Source organism: Pristiophorus japonicus, unplaced genomic scaffold (genome assembly GCF_044704955.1).
Source record: "Pristiophorus japonicus isolate sPriJap1 unplaced genomic scaffold, sPriJap1.hap1 HAP1_SCAFFOLD_400, whole genome shotgun sequence".
NCBI classification, from domain to species: domain Eukaryota; kingdom Metazoa; phylum Chordata; class Chondrichthyes; family Pristiophoridae; genus Pristiophorus; species Pristiophorus japonicus.
Genome location: NW_027253871.1, coordinates 2,502 through 21,194, shown reverse-complemented (window position 1 = coordinate 21,194; position 18,693 = coordinate 2,502). Strand labels below are relative to the sequence as shown.

At 49.0% G+C, this 18,693-nt stretch overlaps 1 pseudogene; it reads left to right on the top strand.

The window, feature by feature from the left end:
• LOC139250605 (netrin-G1-like) overlaps positions 1-9,362 on the top strand; it is a 32,251-nt pseudogene extending 22,889 nt beyond the window's left edge.
• Positions 9,363-18,693: the final 9,331 nt, after the last annotated feature.

Genomic DNA, 18,693 nt, shown 5'->3' with positions numbered 1-18,693 from the left:
TTTCCCCAGTGACTAGACCCCGACCCAACCTTTCCCCAGTGACCAGGTCCCAATCCAACCTTTCCCCAGTGACTAGACCCCGACCCAACCTTTCCCCAGTGACTAGACCCCGACCCAACCTTTCCCCAGTGACTAGACCCCGACCCAACCTTTCCCCAGTGACTAGACCCCGACCCAACCTTTCCCCAGTGACTAGACCCCGACCCAACCTTTCCCCAGTGACTAGACCCCGACCCAACCTTTCCCCAGTGACTAGACCCCGACCCAACCTTTCCCCAGTGACTAGACCCCGACCCAACCTTTCCCCAGTGATTGGCCCCGACCCAACCTTTCCCCAGTGACTAAACCCCGACCCAACCTTTCCCCAGTGACTAGACACCAACCCAACCTTTCCCCAGTGACTAGACCCCGACCCAACCTTTCCCCTGTGACTAGACACCAACCCAACCTTTCCCCAGTGACTAGACCCCGACCCAACCTTTCCCCAGTGACTAGACCCCGACTCAACCTTTCCCCAGTGACTAGACCCCGACCCAACCTTTCCCCAGTGACTAGACCCCGACTCAACCTTTCCCCAGTGACTAGACCCCGACCCAACCTTTCCCCAGTGACTAGACCCCGACCCAACCTTTCCCCAGTGACTAGACCCCGACCCAACCTTTCCCCAGTGACTAGATGCCGACCCAACCTTTTCCCAGTGACTAGACCCCGACCCAACCTTTCCCCAGTGACTAGGCCCCAACTCAACCTTTCCCCAGTGACTAGACCCCGACCCAACCTTTCCCCAGTGACTAGACCCCGACTCAACCTTTCCCCAGTGACTAGACCCCGACCCAACCTTTCCCCAGTGACTAGATGCCGACCCAACCTTTTCCCAGTGACTAGACCCCGACCCAACCTTTCCCCAGTGACTAGGCCCCGACTCAACCTTTCCCCAGTGACTAGACCCCGACCCAACCTTTCCCCAGTGACTAGACCCCGACCCAACCTTTCCCCAGTGACTAGACCCCGACTCAACCTTTCCCCAGTGACTAGACCCCGACCCAACCTTTCCCCAGTGACTAGACCCCGACTCAACCTTTCCCCAGTGACTAGACCCCGACCCAACCTTTCCCCAGTGACTAGACCCCGACCCAACCTTTCCCCAGTGACTAGACCCCGACCCAACCTTTCCCCAGTGACTAGACCCCGACCCAACCTTTCCCCAGTGACTAGATGCCGACCCAACCTTTTCCCAGTGACTAGACCCCGACCCAACCTTTCCCCAGTGACTAGGCCCCAACTCAACCTTTCCCCAGTGACTAGGCCCAGACCCAACCTTTCCCCAGTGACTAGACTCCGACCCAACCTTTCCCCAGTGACTTGGCCCCAACCCGATCTTTCCCCAGTGACTAGACCCCGACCCAACCTTTCCCCAGTGACTAGACTCCGACCCAACCTTTCCCCAGTGACTTGGCCCCAACCCGATCTTTCCCTGGCGATGAGGCTTGGCCCAGGCTGTGTTGAGGTAAATTGAAAGCTCTGTGTTTTGACGATATAATTGTTGCCTCCCTGTCTCCATTGTTTTTCAGGAATTTGTATGTTGTTTGTAATATGTCCTTACTATACAGTATAAATGCACACGAGGCCCATACTTGAGAGAAGGTCACTCTGTGACCAGTTACCTTTATTGCCAAGACCTCAAGAGACAGACGGTGAGTGGAGCTTCCCCTTTTATACCGGAAAGTCCAGGTTAGGAGTGTCTCCCACAAGTTCGCCCCCTGTGGTCAGTGTTCTCACGGTGTACAACTTAGGTCAGCTTATTCATGGGTCACACTGACAGTTGAATACATGACATCACCTCCCCCCCAAAGTTTTATTGGGATCACAGGTTAAGTCTCTCTGGTGGTTGGTGCTCCCTTGTAGAGCGCCTGAGTTGGGGCTCCGGTTGTTGGACGCTGGCCTGAGTGTCTGCTGTTTGCGGTGCCTCAGGCCTGTCCAGACTGCCCACAGTGACTGGGCTCTCCTTCACTTGGTTCCGGTGTTCGGTCACCTGTTGTGGAGTAAACTCTACGTCGTGTTCTTCCTCTGCTTCTTCTATGGGGTTGCTGAACCTCCTTTTAGTTTGATCCACGTGTTTGTGGCAGATTTGTCCATTGGTAAGTTTAACTGCCAAAACCCTATTCCCCTCTTTGGCAATCACAGTGCCTGCAAGCCATTTGGGCCCTGCAGCGTAATTAAGGACAAAAGCAGAGTCATTGACATCAATACATCTTGCCCTCGCATTTCTGTCATGGTGGTCACATTGTGACTGACGCCTGATCTCAACAATTTCTTTCATAGCAGGGTGTATAAGGATAACCTGGTTTTGAGCGTGCTTTTCATCAGCAGCTCTGCAGGTGGAACCCCTGTGAGCGAGTGTGGTCGGGATCTATTGGCCAACAGGAGACGTGATAAGCAGATTTGTTGGGAACCCCCTTGGATTCTGAGCATCCCCTGTTTGATTATCTGCACTGCTCGTTCTGCCTGGCCATTTGAGGCCGGCTTGAACGATGACATTCTGACATGGTTGATTCCATTGCCCGCCATGAAGTCCTGGAATTCAGTACTTGTGAAGTACGGGCCATTGTCGCTGACCAAGACGTTCGGTAGACCATGGGCGGCAAATATTGCCTGTAGACTTTCTACCGTGGCAGAGGATGTGCTTGAATTTAAAATGGCACACTCAATCCATTTGGATTAAGCGTCTACAACAACCAAAAGCATTTTTCCCATGAAAGGACCTACATAGTCCACATGGAAGCGTGACCATGGCTTGGCGAGCCAGGACCAGGGCTAAGGGGGGCTTCCCTGGCTGCGTTGCCCAGCTGAGCACATGTGTTGCATCTGCCAACACAAAGTTCCAGGTCTGCATCTATCCCTTGCTACCAAACATATGACCTGGCAATTGCCTTCATCATGACAATGCCCGGGTGCTCGTTGTGAAGTTCTCTGATAAACACCTCTCTGCCCTTCGGGGGCATGACTACTCGGTTTCCCCACAGTAGGCAATCGGCCTGAATCGAGAGTTCATCCTTGCGCCTATGAAACGGTTTAAACTCCTCAGGGCATGCCCCGTACATAGCTGCCCAGTCCCCATTCAGGACACATTTCTTAACTAAAGACAGTAGCGGGTCTTTATTTGTCCAGACCTTAATCTGATGGGCTGTCACAGGTGAGCCTTCGCTTTCGAAAGCTTCAACAGCCATGACCATCTCAGCATCATGCTCAGCTGCCCCCTCAGTGGTGGCTAGTGGGATCCTGCTGAGTGAATCGGCGCAGTTTTCAGTGCCCGGTCTGTGTCAAATTGTGTAGTCATAGGCGGCTAACGTAAGTGCCCACCTCTGTATGCGGGCCGATGCATTCACATTTATGGCCTTGTTGTCGGCGAAAAGGGACGTTATTGGTTTGTGATCTGTCTCCAGCTCAAATTTCCTGCCAAACAGATACTGATGCATTTTTTTTACTGCATATACACATGCTAGCGCTTCCTTTTCTACCATCCCGCAGCCCCTTTCTTCCTGGGACAGACTTATGGAGGCATAAGCTACCGGCTGTAACTGACCATTGGCATTCACATGCTGCAACACACACCCGACCCCATAGGACAATGCATCACCCGTTAAAATTAGTTTCTTACACGGGTCATATAACGTTAACAGTTTGTTAGAGCACAACAAATTGCGTGCTCTATCAAAAGCCCTTTCCTGGCTGTCCCCCCAGACCCACTCACGACCTTTGCGTAGGAGCACCTGTAGCGGCTCTAACAGCGTGCTCAATTTGGGAAGAAAGTTAACAAAATAGTTCAGGAGCCCCAGGAACGAATGCAGCTCCGTCGTGTTACGGCTCTCTGGATCCTTTCCGTTTTGGACGCAGTAGCTCTGATCCCGTCTGCTGCTACCCTCCTCCCGAGGAATTCTACCTCTGGAGCTAAGAAGACACACTTCGCCTTTTTCAGTCGCAGCTCTACCCGGTCCAGTCTGCGTAGCACCTCCTCCAGGTTGTGGAGGTGTTCTTCAATATCGCGACCCGTGATGAGGATGTCGTCTTGAAAGACCACTGTCCTTGGAATCGACTTGAGGAGGCTTTCCATATTTCGCTGAAAGATCGCGGCGGCCGAATGAATCCCGAACAGACATCTGTTATACACAAACAACCTCTTGTGTGTCGTGATTGTGGTCAGCTTCTTTGACTCACTCGCCAGCTCCTGGGTCATGTAAGCTGAGGTCAGGTCCAATTTTGAAGAAAGTTTGCCACCGGATAGCATCGCAAAGAGGTCCTCCACTCTCGGTAGCGGGTACTGATCTTGGAGTGATACCCGATTGATGGTGGCCTTGTAATCGCCACATATCCTGACCGACCCATCCGCCTTGAGCACCGGCACGATTGGGCTCGCTGAATTCGACTGGCGAGATGATGCCTTCCCTCAGCAGGCAGTCCAATTCGCATTCTATCTTTTCCCGCATCACGTACGGCACCGCTCTGGCCTTGTGGTATACTGGCCTGGCGTCCATGTTTATGTGAATCACTACCTTGGTCCCCATGAAAGTGCCGATGCCGGGTTGAAATAATGAGTCAAATTTGTCTAGGACCTGTGAGAATGATACTCGCTCCACAGAAGAAATTGCATTGATATCGGCCATTTCCAGTTCATGACAGCAAGCCAAATCCTCCCCAGTAGTACGGGACCGTCCCCCGGGAAAATCCAGAGCAGCAACCTGTTCTCCGAATCTTTGTGGGTCATGGCTACCGTGGTGCTGCCTAGCACCGGAATGATCTCCTTTGTATATGTCCGTAGCAGTGCGTCAATCGGCAATAATTTTGGCCTCCTGGCCTTGGACACCCACAACCTTTTGAACTGTTTGGTACTCATCAGGAACTGGCTGGCCCCCGTGTCTAGCTCCATTAATATTGGGATGCCATTGAGGAGCGCTTTCATCATTATCAGTGGCATCCTGGTGTATGAACTGTATATGTGCTCCACCTGAACTCGCTGAACTTCAGCTTCCAGTGATTTCCCCCAGTATTCATTTGGCTTCTTGGGCTTAAATCGGGCCCGTCCTCCTCGTACATCAACCTGGCTGCAGGCTTCCTGCACATACGCGCCAAGTGACCGCTGATGTTGCAGTTTCTGCAGGTATATTGCTGATACCTGCAAGCTCTGGCTGGGTGTTTGCTTCCACACCTCCAGCATGAGCTGGAGGCTCCATTGTTGGAAACAAAAGATCCATTACCAGTCGATCGTCTCTGACTATCTCTGTAACTGTCCTTAAGCGCACCATTAACAGATATTGATGAACCCATTACTGGCCGCACATTGTCCATTGCGATGGCCTGAATCGCTGTTCAGCTAGCCATTGTCTCTGTTGAATTCCCTCTTTGGGTTCGACTGCATGCTGGGGCATGTCTGATTGCCCTTGTCTGCCTAGAGAACTGTGCACCGCGTTAACAATGTTGACTCCCTGGTCATTTGACGCATTTGAGCCAAGATTTTTGCCATAAATCATTCTAGTCTCTTCCTCCCTTGAGATAATTGTCTGGGCTATCAGAGCCGCCACTTCCAAGGTCAAGTCTTTGGTCTCAATCAGCTTCCTGAAAACCCCAGCGTGCCCGATGCCCTCAAAAAAAAAGTCTCACAGCATCTCCGCTCTGCATGCATCTGGGAACTTACATAGGCTCGCCGGTCGCCGGAGATCTGCCACGAAGTCAGGAACACTTTGCCCTTCTCGCCGCCAGTCTCGCCATGTGCATGCTGCTCGCTGGTTTAAGGTGTTCCCCGATCAACTTATTGAGCTCTTGAAAAGTCTTATCTGCCGGCTTCACTGGCACTAGAAGGTCCTTCATCAGGGAGTACGTTCTGGATCCACAAACAGTCAGGAGATGAGCCCTGCGTTGGCTGGCCGAATGCTGTCCCAACCTTTCCTGAGTGACAAAACTTAGCTATAGTCTCTCAATAAAGTCGTCCCAATCATCACCAACACAGCATCTCTCTTCTCTGCTGCTAGTGGCCATGCTCGCGTGGTTTAAATCCCAGTTTCTCGTTGCCAATAATATGTCCTTACTATACAGTATAAATGCACACGAGGCCCATACTTGAGAGAAGGTCACTCTGTGACCAGTTACCTTTATTACCAAGACCTCAAGAGACAGACGGTGGGTGGAACTTCCCCTTTTGTACCGGAAAGTCCAGGTTAGGAGTGTCTCCCACAAGTTCGCCCCCTGTGGTCAGTGTTCTCAAGATGCACAACTTAGGTCAGCTTATACATGGGTTACAATGACAGTTGAATACATGACAGTTTGTATTCTCGGTAAACGACCATCCTGCATCGTAGCAGCATTGCTTCCCTCTGCTCAATGTTACCCCTCCCGGTCAGTGTCCACCAACAATCCCCTCTCTCCATTTCCTCATCTCCTCCCATTCTCCACACACACAATTACACAGAATGTGCAGCACTGAAACAGGCCATTCGGCCCAACCACTCCATGCCGGTGTTTATGCTCCACACGAGCCTCCTCCCACCCCTCTTCATCTCACCCGATCAGCATATCCTTCTATTCCTTTCGCCCTCATGTGTTTATCTCTCTTCCCCGTAAATGCATCGATACTATTCACCTCAATCAACTCCCTGTGGTAGTGAGTTCCATTCTCTGGATAAAGAAATTTCTCCTCCATTCCCTATTGGATTTATTAGTGATGATCTTATATTTTTGACCCTAGTTTTTGACTCCCCACAAGTGGAATCATCTTCTCTACGTCCACCCTATCAAACCGCTTCACAATTTTAAAGACCTCGATCAGGTCACCCCTCAGTCTTCTCTTTCCCAGCAAAGAGCCCCAGCCTGGTCAGCCTTTCCTGATAGGTACAACGTCTCAGTTCTGGTATCATCCTTGCAAATCTACTTTGTACCTTCTCCAGTGCCTCTCTGTCCTTTTTATAATACGGAGACCAGAACTGTGCCCAGTGCTCCAAGTGCAGTCTAACCAAGGTTCGATACAAGTTTAACATCACTTCTGTGCTTGTGCATTCTATCCTCTATTGATGAACCTGGTTTGTTTTTTCTGGCCTTGTTAACCTGCGTTAATTCTGTGCAGTCGCCCCAGGGAGTGGAACACGGGCCGTGTGCAGTCAGTGTGTGGAGGTTTGAAGCTGTTTGTAAAGTGTTGGAGACTTGTTTCACCCCCACAGTCTGAGCCTCCCTTGTCCCGGCTCGCACTCATTCCTGTCGCTGAGATTGTGTCGCTGTGTTTATTGGGAACAGCCGTGTGCAGTGTGTGTGTTGTCTTGTTTCTGCAGACTGTGAGTGTCACCCTGATGGCTCGTTCCACCATCGCTGTAATGACACGGGATATTGTGACTGTAAGGAGGGGGCGACAGGGCCCAAGTGTGACAGGTGCCTGCCCGGATATTACTGGCACAGGGGCTGTCGAGGTAAGTAACCGTTCCAGCACCAGCCCCTCCCCTCACTCCGCCCCGGCTTCTGGGTGTCAGGGTCAGCAGAGTATCCAATAGCAGAGGTACCGTGGGGGGAAACACAGAGGCTTTTAGTGAGTGAATCCCCCTGGACTCTCCCATCACCTGCCACACAATTAGTGGCACAGCTCCTCGCAAAGGGAGGCCTGGAGTTCAGTGAGGGCGGGTCATAGAATCAGACAGCTCAGAAGGAAGCCATTCGGCCCATCGGGCCTGTGTTGGCTCTTTGAAAGAGCGATCCAATTACTCCCACTCCCTGCTCTTTCCCAATAGACCTGCACATCTTTCCTTTTCAAATATTTATCCAATTCCCTTTTGAAAGTTACGATTGAATCTGCTCCCACCGCCCTTTCAGGCAGCGCATTCCAGATCACAACAACTCGATGCGTAAATAAACTCTCCCCATCTCCCCTCTGGTCCTTTGCCAATTACCTTCAACCTGTGACCTCTGGTCCCTGACCCTCCTGCCCCTGGAAACATCTTCTACTTATTTACTCGATCAAAAACCTTCCATAATTGTGAACTCCACTATTAAATCTCCCTTTAACCTTCTCTGCTCGAAGGAGAAGAATCCCAGCTTTTCCAGTCTCTCCACATAACTGAAGTCCCACATCCCCAGTATCATTCCTGTAAATCTTCTCTGCTCCAAGGCGTTGACATCCTTCCTAATGTGCCCAGAATTAGACAGAATAATTGGATACAGAATTTAATCCTCAATCTCTGCCTCAATATTTAATCCCATCCTAATTTGCACCAAGTCCCGTTCACCCATCCCCCCTGTGCTCGCTGATCCTCAGTGGCTCCCAGTCTGGCAATGCCTCGAATTTAAAATTCTCATGTTTGTGTTCAAATCTCTCCATGGCCTCATACCTCCCTATCTCTGTAATCCGCTCCACTCGACACCCCTCCCTATCTCTGTAATCTCCTCCACCCGACACCTCTCCCGATCTCTGTAACCTCCTCCCAACCTACACCCCCCACTATCTCTGAAACCCCCTCCAGCCCTACAACCCTCCCTATCTCTGTAACCCCCTCCAGCCCTACACTCCTTCCTATCTCTATAACCCCCTCCAGCCTTACACCCCTCCCTATCTCTGTAACCCCCTCCAGCCCTACACCCATCCCTATCTCTGTAATCCCCTCCAGCCCTACATCCCTCCCTATAACCCACTGCAGCCCTACACCCCTCCCCATCTCTGTAACCTCATCCAGCCTCATAACCCTCCCTATCTCTGTAAACCCCTCCAGCCACATAACCGTCTACGAACTCTGTGCTCCTCCAGTTCTGTCCTCTTGCATATTCCCGACTCTAATCGCTCAACCATTGACGGCCGTGCCTTCAGCTGCCTGGGCCCGAAGCTTTGGATTTCACTTCCTGAACCTCTCCACCTCTCGCTCCTCCTATAAGACAATCCTTGAACCTGACTTCTTGGGCCAAGCTTTTGGTCCCCTGTCCTAATATCTCCTTTTGTGTCTCTCTGTTAAATTTTGTCTGATAACCTGTGAAGCACCTTGGGACGTTATATTACGATTAAGACGCGATATAAATGCAAGTTGTTGTAAAAGTGAGTGTGAGTTGGAACAATCTGTAACGTGGGAGAGTTTCTGTGACCTGACCTTTCTTTTCTCTGACCTCTTGCAGCGGGCGTGTGTGATAACTTTCTGACGCGGTGTGAGAACGGAGGAGTGTGTGAGGACAATGGGAGGTGTGTGTGCCCCGCTCCCTACACCGGGCTCCTGTGTGAGAAAGGCCAGTGTGGGGAGGAAGTGGGAGGGTGTGTCTCCCAATCCCCGCGGGACCCCACCTTACACCGGGTGCTGCTGTCGCTGACTGCACTGCTAACTGCCGCTAACGGCCGCCCGCCGCTCTGACCGGCTTCCAGCGCCATGGCCGCTCACGGGAAGGTGCGAATAGCGCAGGAGAATCCAGCGTTTACTGCGTCGCCGGTAAAACACGCTCCCCTCACCCGCTCCCACCCCTGGGAAAGGCAAAGTGGAACCGAGGCCGGAGCCCACCCAGCCCGACTGGATGTGAGAGGCCGGAAGGAATGGGCAGTCAGTGGGGACTGGACTCTCGGACTCCCCGCGGGGCCCAGGCAGCTGCTAATATTCATTCTGTAATCGGCAGCCGCTCGGCCCATGTCCAGCTTTGGGACAAAGAAAGAAAGAAAGGACTTGCATTTCTACATTGCCTTTCACCCCCTCAGGATGGCCCAAAGCGCCTCACAGACAATGAAGGACTTTCTCAACAAACAGCAATGTGATAATGACCAGACAATCTGTTTTACTGATGTTGGTCAAGGGATAAATGTTGGCCAGGACACCGGGGATAACTCCCCCGCTCTTCTTCGAAATATTGAAATGGGATCTTTTACACCCACCTGAGAGGGCAGACGGAGCCTCGGTTTAATGTCTCATCCGAAAGATGGTACCTCCGATAGTGCAGCACTCACTCACTCACACTTGTTACTGTTATGTCTGTAATGCACTTATGAATGACTCCACGAGGCAATGTGTTGTACTCAAACTGTAGTGATCTTGGTCCTTTAATCATAACTCCAGAGTCAGGCACAAGCTTGGTGGGCAGTCTTTTATACTGGGCCCTGCAGATCTTTGCAGGTGACCCTCAGTTCTCCCACCACAGTGCCCTCTGGTGGACATCCTCTGCCACAGGAGCAGGAAACCCCGGTCTCCGCCAGTTGCATCCTCTAGTGGTGCCAGCATAATATATACACAGTGTAAACCTTATTGATGGTGCATCAGGTAACAAGTCTCCATCTTATGCAACTATACAGTGACTACGCAGAGAGTATATCTATAGTCTGCACATATAACAGTTACACGCTATCACTCTCAGTCCATCCACTCCCTCCCTTCCTCACTCCATTTGACAGTGCAGCACTCCCTCAGTACTGCCTCTCCGACAGTGTAGCACTCCCTCAGTACTGCCCCTCCAACAGTGCGGCGCTCCCTCAGTACTGCCCCTCCGACTGTGCGGCGCTCCCTCAGGACTGCCACTCCGAAAGTGCGTCGCTCCCTCAGTACTGCACCTCCGACAGTGCGGCACTACCACAGTACTGCCCCTCTGACAGTGCAGCACTCCCTCTGTACTGCCCCTCTGACAGTGCAGCACTTCCTCAGTACTGCCCCTCTGACAGTGCAGCACTCCCTCTGTACTGCCCCTCTGACAGTGCAGCACTTCCTCAGTACTGCCCCTCCTCAGTACTGCTCCTCTGACAGTGCAGCACTCCCTCAGTACTGCACTGAGAGTATCTGCCTGGATTATGGGCTCAAGGCTTTAGGGGCCAACTTGAACCCATGACCTTCTGACTCAGAGGCAAAATGCTGCCCACTGAACCACAGCTCATACCTAAAGTTCAACTTTCCGTTAAAAAACTCTGAAATTTCTCCGAACCTGTTTCTCATCGACTGTCACATCGAAACCTGAGCAGACAATGATACCAACAGACTTCCTCAATGAAATATTTACTGCCTCTTTTGACAGGATGTCGAATGAGAAAAAAGAAGTTGAAATAAATATGTCGAAAAGATCAATAATTCAAAGATGTGTTTCTTATTTCTGACTGAAGTCAGCTGAAATATAAATCTCAGGCCCGGGCACACAGACAGGGACAGCCTGTGGAAAATATTTGGGTTTCTTTGTATTCACTTTCCAGTGACCTTTTTATCAGTGTCGATGTTTATTTGTAAACTTCTCCCTTCTTCCTCCTTCATTGTTTCAACCATTCCATCTTCCCGTTCCCTCCCTCTCACTGCCCAACATTGACTGGATGGGAGGGTGGGCTTGTATCTCCCTCTCAGGCCTCTGACACAGCTGCTGCAACATCTGGGGAAGGGCCTTAGACTCAAACAACAACAGCCTTTAAAGAAAGACCTTGCCTTGATATAAATGGTGCTCAGAAGATAGAAAATCCTTGAATATAGAAATATTTCTCGAACCTCCATTATTTTTCGAATTGGGCGTTAAACTAATGAAGGGTGGGTGGGAGGTTTCAGGAAAAAGTAAATTTAAAAGCAGCAAGAGAAATGTCAAGGCACTGGAGCAGAGTAGAGTTTTGGGTAAAAATAAGCAGAGTGGGTCAGGAAGAGACGGAGAAAGTAACAAAGGTAATAAGGCATCAGTGACTAAGGTGACATCAGGGAAGAATATAAATAAGTCAAAGCTAAAGGCACTATATCTGAATGCGCGAAGCATTCACCATAAAATAGATAAATTAATAGCGCAGATAGAAATTAATAGGTTTGATCGAAGAGCCATTACAGAGACGTGGTTGCAAAGTGGCGAAGATTGGGATTACAGGGATATTTTAGAAGAGATGGGCAACATGGAAAAGGAGGAGGGATAGCATTGATAATAAAGGATGGGATAAAGACAGTACAGAGAAAGGACCTGAGCTCCGAAAATCCAGAAATAGAATCAGTTTGATTGGAGTTAAGAAATAGCAAGGGGCTGAAAACTTTGGTGGGAGTTGTTTATAGGCCCCCGAACAGGAGTTGTAATGTAGGGCAGAGTATAAATCATGAGAATTTGGAAACGCATGTAATAAGGGTAATGCAGTAATCACGGGGAACTTTAATCTACATTTCGACTGGGCAAACCAAATGTTCAGTAATAGTGTAGAGGACGAATTCATGGCATGTATACAAGATAGTTTTCGAGATCAACATGTTGAGGAACCTACTGGGAAACAGACAATTTTAGAACTAGTATTGTGCAATGAGGAAAGGTTCATTATTAAGCTGTAGTAAATGGGCCTTTAGGGAAGAGTGACCATAATATGATAGAATTTTACATAACTTTGAAAGTGATTTAGTTAAATCCGAAACTAGGGTCTTAAATCGAAACAAAGCAATCTACATAGGTATGTGGGGTCAGTTGGCTAAGGTAGATTGGAAACTACATTAAAAGTTATGATGGTGGACAGACAATGGATAGCATTTAAAGAATTAATACATAATTTATAACAAAAATACATTCCTTTAAGGTACCAAAATCCCACAGGAAATGTGGTTCAACCGTAGCTAACGATAAGTTAAAAATAGTATTAGATCAAAGGAAGAGGCTTATAATGTTGCCATAAAAAGTAGCAAGCCAGAGGATTGGAAGGATTTTAGAATTCAGCAAAGGAGGACCAAGAAATGGATAAAGAAAGAGAAAATAGAATATGAGAGTACAAACAGACTAAAAGCTTCTACAGATATGTAAAATGGTAAAGGTATATAAACAGGAAAAGATTAGTGAAAGTAAATGTGGGTCCCTTACAGGCTGAATTAGGAGAAATTATAACGGGGAATACGGAAATAGCAGAGAAATTAAACAGATATTTTGTGTCTGTCTGTCTTCACCGAAGAAGACGCAAACAACTTAGTGGAAATAGTGGAGAACCAAGTGTCTGGCGAGAATGAGGAACTGAAAGAAATTAATTAGTAAAAAAATGGTGCTGGAGAAATTAATGGCATCGAAAGCCAATAAATCCCTTGGACCTGATGGCCTACATCCGAGGGTTTTGAAAGAGGTGGCTATAGAAATAGTGGAAGCATTGGTTATCATCTTCCAAAATTCTATAGATTCTAGGATGGTTCCTGCGGATTGGAAGATAGCAAATGTAACCCCACTATTTAAGAAAGGAGGGAGAGAGAAAACGGGGAACTACATTCCAGTTAGCCTGGCATCAGTTGCAGGGAGAATGCTCGAATCTATTATTCAGGGCACATAGAAAATAATAATGAGATTGGGCAGAGTCAACATGGATTTATGAAAGGGAAATCTGTCTGTCTGTGGATCATCAATACAAGGGACATAGGGCCAGAATATTAATCCTCAAAATAATTAAATCCTGTTCACTCTTAATAAATATGCATCATTTTCTGCAAATTAACTTAATTCCTTACGAAAATTGATCTAAGCCCCCTCCAATATCTAATCCTTTCTGATATCACCATTCTAAAAACCTGATCCTCTTTCCACAAATATGAAATCTCAGTCATAGGTTCAGTCTCAAAGGCCCCAATCTTTGCTCCTTCTGTCTCCTGTCTGGGCTCAGATGCTGCAATGTAGTTTCTGTTTCATTTCTCCTGGTATTTGTCAAAGAAAGATTTCTCCCTCACTAACCTCATGATGTGCCTGAGATCAGACAGCTCCAGCATTCAAATCCAGCGACCTTACCCCCATATCCACCTCACATCACAGCGGCTCCCACACTTTCTCATTTTACTCCTTGGGTTTTGCAGCTTGTGACCTACTTCCACCAATCTCCTGTCATTAGAAAATGGTCACATTGATTTCTGTAACTGTAGGGAGCAGAGCTCAGGATTCCGCCCCTCTCTGAATGTAAAAAGAAATCAGATTCCAATCATGGGTTCAGTATCCAGGGTCAGTGTGAGCAAAGTATAAATCAGGACATTGCTGGCACAGGATAATAAGCAGCACCATCCAAATCCCAACCCCAACCAGACTCCAAACCCCAAAATAATATAATATAATCCCTGCAAGGCCAACACCCATTAGTTCAAGGGTCAATCTGATGGACACCATTTGGTCCAAGGGTCAGTCTGAGGTCACTACTCAGTTCAAGGGTCAGTCTGACGGACACCACTCAGTCCAAGGGTCAATCTGAGGTCACCACTCGGTTCAAGGGTCAGTCTGATGGGCATCACTCGGTCCAGGGGTCAAGGGTCAGTCTGATGGACACCAGGATCGGTCAAGTTGATTGACGGGGAATTGTTGAAAGGAAAGTTGTTGTTATATCTCAGTTTAATAACGGGAGTGAAATAAAATTGAAATCCAGAGACGAGAAGCAGGATGAGAATCTCAATAACCCGTCAGATTGCAAACACTGAAATCTCTGATCCTTTGTGTGTAGGAAGCTCTTTATAGAATAATCCCAGGGATTAGAGGAATGAGACTGACATTGTCCCAGTCCGGCCACATTTCTTTCTTCAATCTTCACATTGACCTCGTTTCCTCATTCGATGCATCAGCGAAAAAACAATTTTAACCAACAGCTCAGAGTCAGCCGTGGCCCAGTGGGCAACACTCTCACCTCTAGGTCAGAAGGTCGTGGGTTCAAATCTCACTCCAGAGATTCAAGCACAGAATCCAGACTGACACTCCCCGTGCAGTACTGAAGGAGCGCTGCACTGTCAGAGGCACAGTACTGAGGGAGCACTGCACTGTCGGAGGCGCAGTACTGAGCGAGCACTGCACTGTCGGAGGCACAGTACTGAGGGAGTACTGCACTGTCGGAGGCGCAGTACTGAGGGAGCACTGCACTGTTGGAGGGGCAGTTCTGAGGGAGCGCTGCTCTGTTGGAAGCACAGTACTGAGGGAGCACTGCACTGTCGGAGGTGCAGTACTGAGGGAGCGCTGCATTGTCGGAGGCACAGTACTGAGGGAGCACTGCACTGTTGGAGGTGCAGTACTGAGGGAGTGCTGCATTGTCGGAGGCACAGTACTGAGGGAGCACTGCACTGTCGGAGGCGCAGTACTGAGGGAGTTTTGCATGGTCTTTTCGCTCATTATACAGCAGAGTGTGTGGAATATGCTGTGGTTGGGAATAATTGTAAGGTATTTGGGATAATGTAAATTAAAGATTTGTCAAGGAATTCTGGGAAACAGTGAGGATTATCCGATGGTTAATAATTGTAATAAACCGAGGCCAACACACTCTATAATTGAAAGTTACCGCTGGAAATTCTTGATCTGCACCAGGCCATTACGGTGAGAGCTGGGACTCAGTGAGAGCGTATTATTCCAGTGATTCTGTGTAATTTTACTACCTGTGTAATGTTACTGATGTTCTCGGTATTGATATTGTGTTAACACAATCTGTCAGGGTTATGGGTCAGGTTATTGATACTATTAGCGCTCCCAGTAATACCAGGAGATCTGAGTATCAATGGCCTGAGTATCAACCAGGAGGCACTCGCTGATTCCTGGAAAGTTTGGGCTCAATTCAGGCCATCGTTAGTTAACACTGCGCTCTCTCACAATGATTCTTCATTCATCACTATGGTAACAGTATCATGGGATGTATCAGAGGGGTACGGTTAGTGTTGTGGCCATCCTATAACAACATCAATTTGCATTTATATAGCACCTTTAATGTAGTAAAACGTCCCAAGGCACTTCACAGGAGCGCAAATCTGACAAAATATGACACCGAGCCACATAAGGATATATTAGGGCAGGTGACCAAAAGCTTGGTCAAAGAGGTAGGTTTTAAGGAGCATCTTAAAGGAGGAGAGAGTTGGAGAGGTGGATTGGTTTCTGGAAGGAATTCCAGAGCTTAGGGCCAGGCAGCTGAAGGCACGGCCACCAATGGCAGGGTGATATAATTTAGAGATTCACAAGAGGCCAGAATTGGAGGATCACAGAGAGCTCAGAGGGTTGGAGGGTGGGAGGAGCTAACAGATAGGGAGGGGCAATGCCATGGACGGGTGTGAAAACAAGGATGAGAAGTTAACATCGAGGTGTTGCCAATGTAAGTCAGCGAGCACAGGGGTGATGGGTGAACGGGACTTGGTGCGAGTTAGGACTAGGGCAGCAGAGTTTTTGATGAGCTGTAGTTTACGGAGGGTGAAAGATGGGAGGCCGGCCAGGAGAGCTAAGGAATAGTGGAGTCTAGAGATAACAAAGGCATGGATGAGGGTTTCAGCAGCAGATGAGCTGAGGCAGGTGCGGAGTCGGGTGATGTTACGTGGGTGGAAATAGACGGTCTTGGTGATGGGGAGGATTTGGGGTGGGAAGCTCAGCTCAGGGTTAAATAGGATTCCAAGGGTGTGGACGGTCTGGTTCAGCCTCAGACAGTGGTCAGCGATGGGGTCAGGGTCAGGGAACAGAGTTTGTGATGGGGACTGAAGACAATGGCTCTGGGCTTCCCAATATGTCAATATGTAAAGGTCTTGTTTCAGTGTAAATTCTGTTCTCCAACAAGGGACCTGGTGCTGGGATATTCACCATTCAGACAGAATAACAATCGGAAGAATCCCAATGGATATTCAACAGAAATTACCCTTCACAAACCATGAGAATATTTGCCAGCACTCTGCCAGTTTCTGAGCCAGACCTTTAACTCTTTCCCAGTTCACAGTGGGGATCCCGAGACAGACGGTCCCTGGGCTGTGAATCTGTTCCAGCAAATTATCACATTGTTCGCAATAATGAGCCGTATAAATCCCAACCTTGTTTCTGAAATGAACAAATGTGTAAAGCACAAAATAACAAAAGGATCATCAGGAGATAAAGCAATCTTATTTCAAATAAAGCTGGTCATTGATAATGGGAATGGTTGGAATGTCTCCCAGGCTGGTTCTCCCCTCTCAGAATCTGGGTCCTGTTCAGGGTTACGGTTACACAGGGAGGGGCAGTGGGCCCAGACACTTCCTTTGGGATTCTGGGGGAGAGATTTTCTGGAAGGAGGATGTGGTAGAATCAATTAGAAATGGGACTGGATCAGCCCAGGAATGTTTGGGAGAATCTGGCACCAACACTCTGAGCCGTGACTCTCCCTCTGGGAATGAGCAGTGAAGTTTAAAGCTTGGGGAGAAGGGCTGATGGGAGCCAATCGAGGACTGAATCTCGGTCTTTAAAGAGTCTCAGGAGAGACAGTCTGAAGATGAAGTTATAAATCACAGAATAGGGAGAGATTCCTCGGAGGAGCAGTTTCAGTTTAATGAGACTCTGACTGAGATCCTGGAGGCAAATATGGGAGTAAAGGCCGATGTAAAACAGGACACAGGGACAGACTCCCAGTGCAGGCACAGTGTGGGAATACTGGAGCTTGTCTCCGTTCAAAGGATTGGGATTTACTGGCGACCAGAATCGATCTGCTCTCGGATTCCAATCCCAAGGACATGGGGAAGAGGTGAGAAGAATGGCATTTTTAAATGCACTTAAAACTCGTGAGAGATTTGCAAAATTCACAGGAGGATATGTCACAGTCATCAGGGACCGCTGCACTATTAGAGGGGCAGTACTGAGGGAATGCTGCACTGTCAGAGGAGCAGTACTGAGGGAGTGCTGCACTGTCACAGGGGCACTACTGAGGGAGTGCTACACTGTCACAGGGGCACTACTGAGGGAGTGCTGCACTGTCACAGGGGCACTACACTGTCAGAGGGGCAGTATTGAGGAAGCGCTGCACTGTCACAGGGGCAGTAATGAGGGAGCACCATACAATCAGAGGGGCAGTACTGAGGGAGCTGTTAGGGACGGTGTTGCAGGATTTTGACCCAGCGATGATGAAGGAATGGCCGATATATTTCCAAGCCTGGATGGTGTGTGTGACTCAAAGAAGAACTTGCAGGTGATGATGTCCCATGCGCCTGCTGCCCTTGTCCTTCGAGATGGTGGAGTTGGTGGGTTGGGAGGTGCTGTTGAAGAAACCTTGGCGAGTTACTGCAGTGTATCCTGTGGACTGTACACACTGCAGCTTCGTGCGGTGTGGGTGGAAGGAGTGGGTTTGGGAGGTGCTGTTGAAGAAGCCTTGGCGAGTTGCTGCAGACACTAAGGTAGAGAAGAGCAGCAGTGAGGAGCCGGCTGCAGGGAGATCGGGGGTTAAATCCGTTCACCTCCATTTCTGGTCACGATGCGATCTACTGCTCCCGCTGTATCCGCCCCTCCAGTGAAATGAAACGCCCGTATTCACCAGCTGATATATCACAGCTCCCACACACTTCAATGTTATTAGATTGTTTCATCTGAGACCCGCTGAGCCTCAATAATCTGTTTAAAGATTCTGGTTAAACGCAACAACACTGAACATCTGAACATTGTCTTTAAGTGCGATCTTTCACAAAGATGTCTGCCTCTGGCAGCGAATGAAAGCTGACCTCCCAAACAGCCCATAATCCGGGGGCTCCGCTCTCTCGCTTTGATGCTCAGTTCTGATTCTGGGCCACATTTGGCTAATAGTGATCTGTTCATCGCTCTAATTAATGTCTCATTACGTTAACCCGGGTCCCACAGTCCATGGGATTTAGTGCAACACTCGCCCATATCTCCGATCCTCAAACACAGCTCAGTGTGTGAACGGGAACATCTGAGAGAATATTCAACTGTACAGAAATCCAACCCCTTATTACTGCCACCTTCTGGCCTTCTCCCTCTGCCTGATATTTCTGGTGATCAATCGATGTGAGTAATCCCAGGGCAGGCCAGGATACTAAGGACACAATTGGG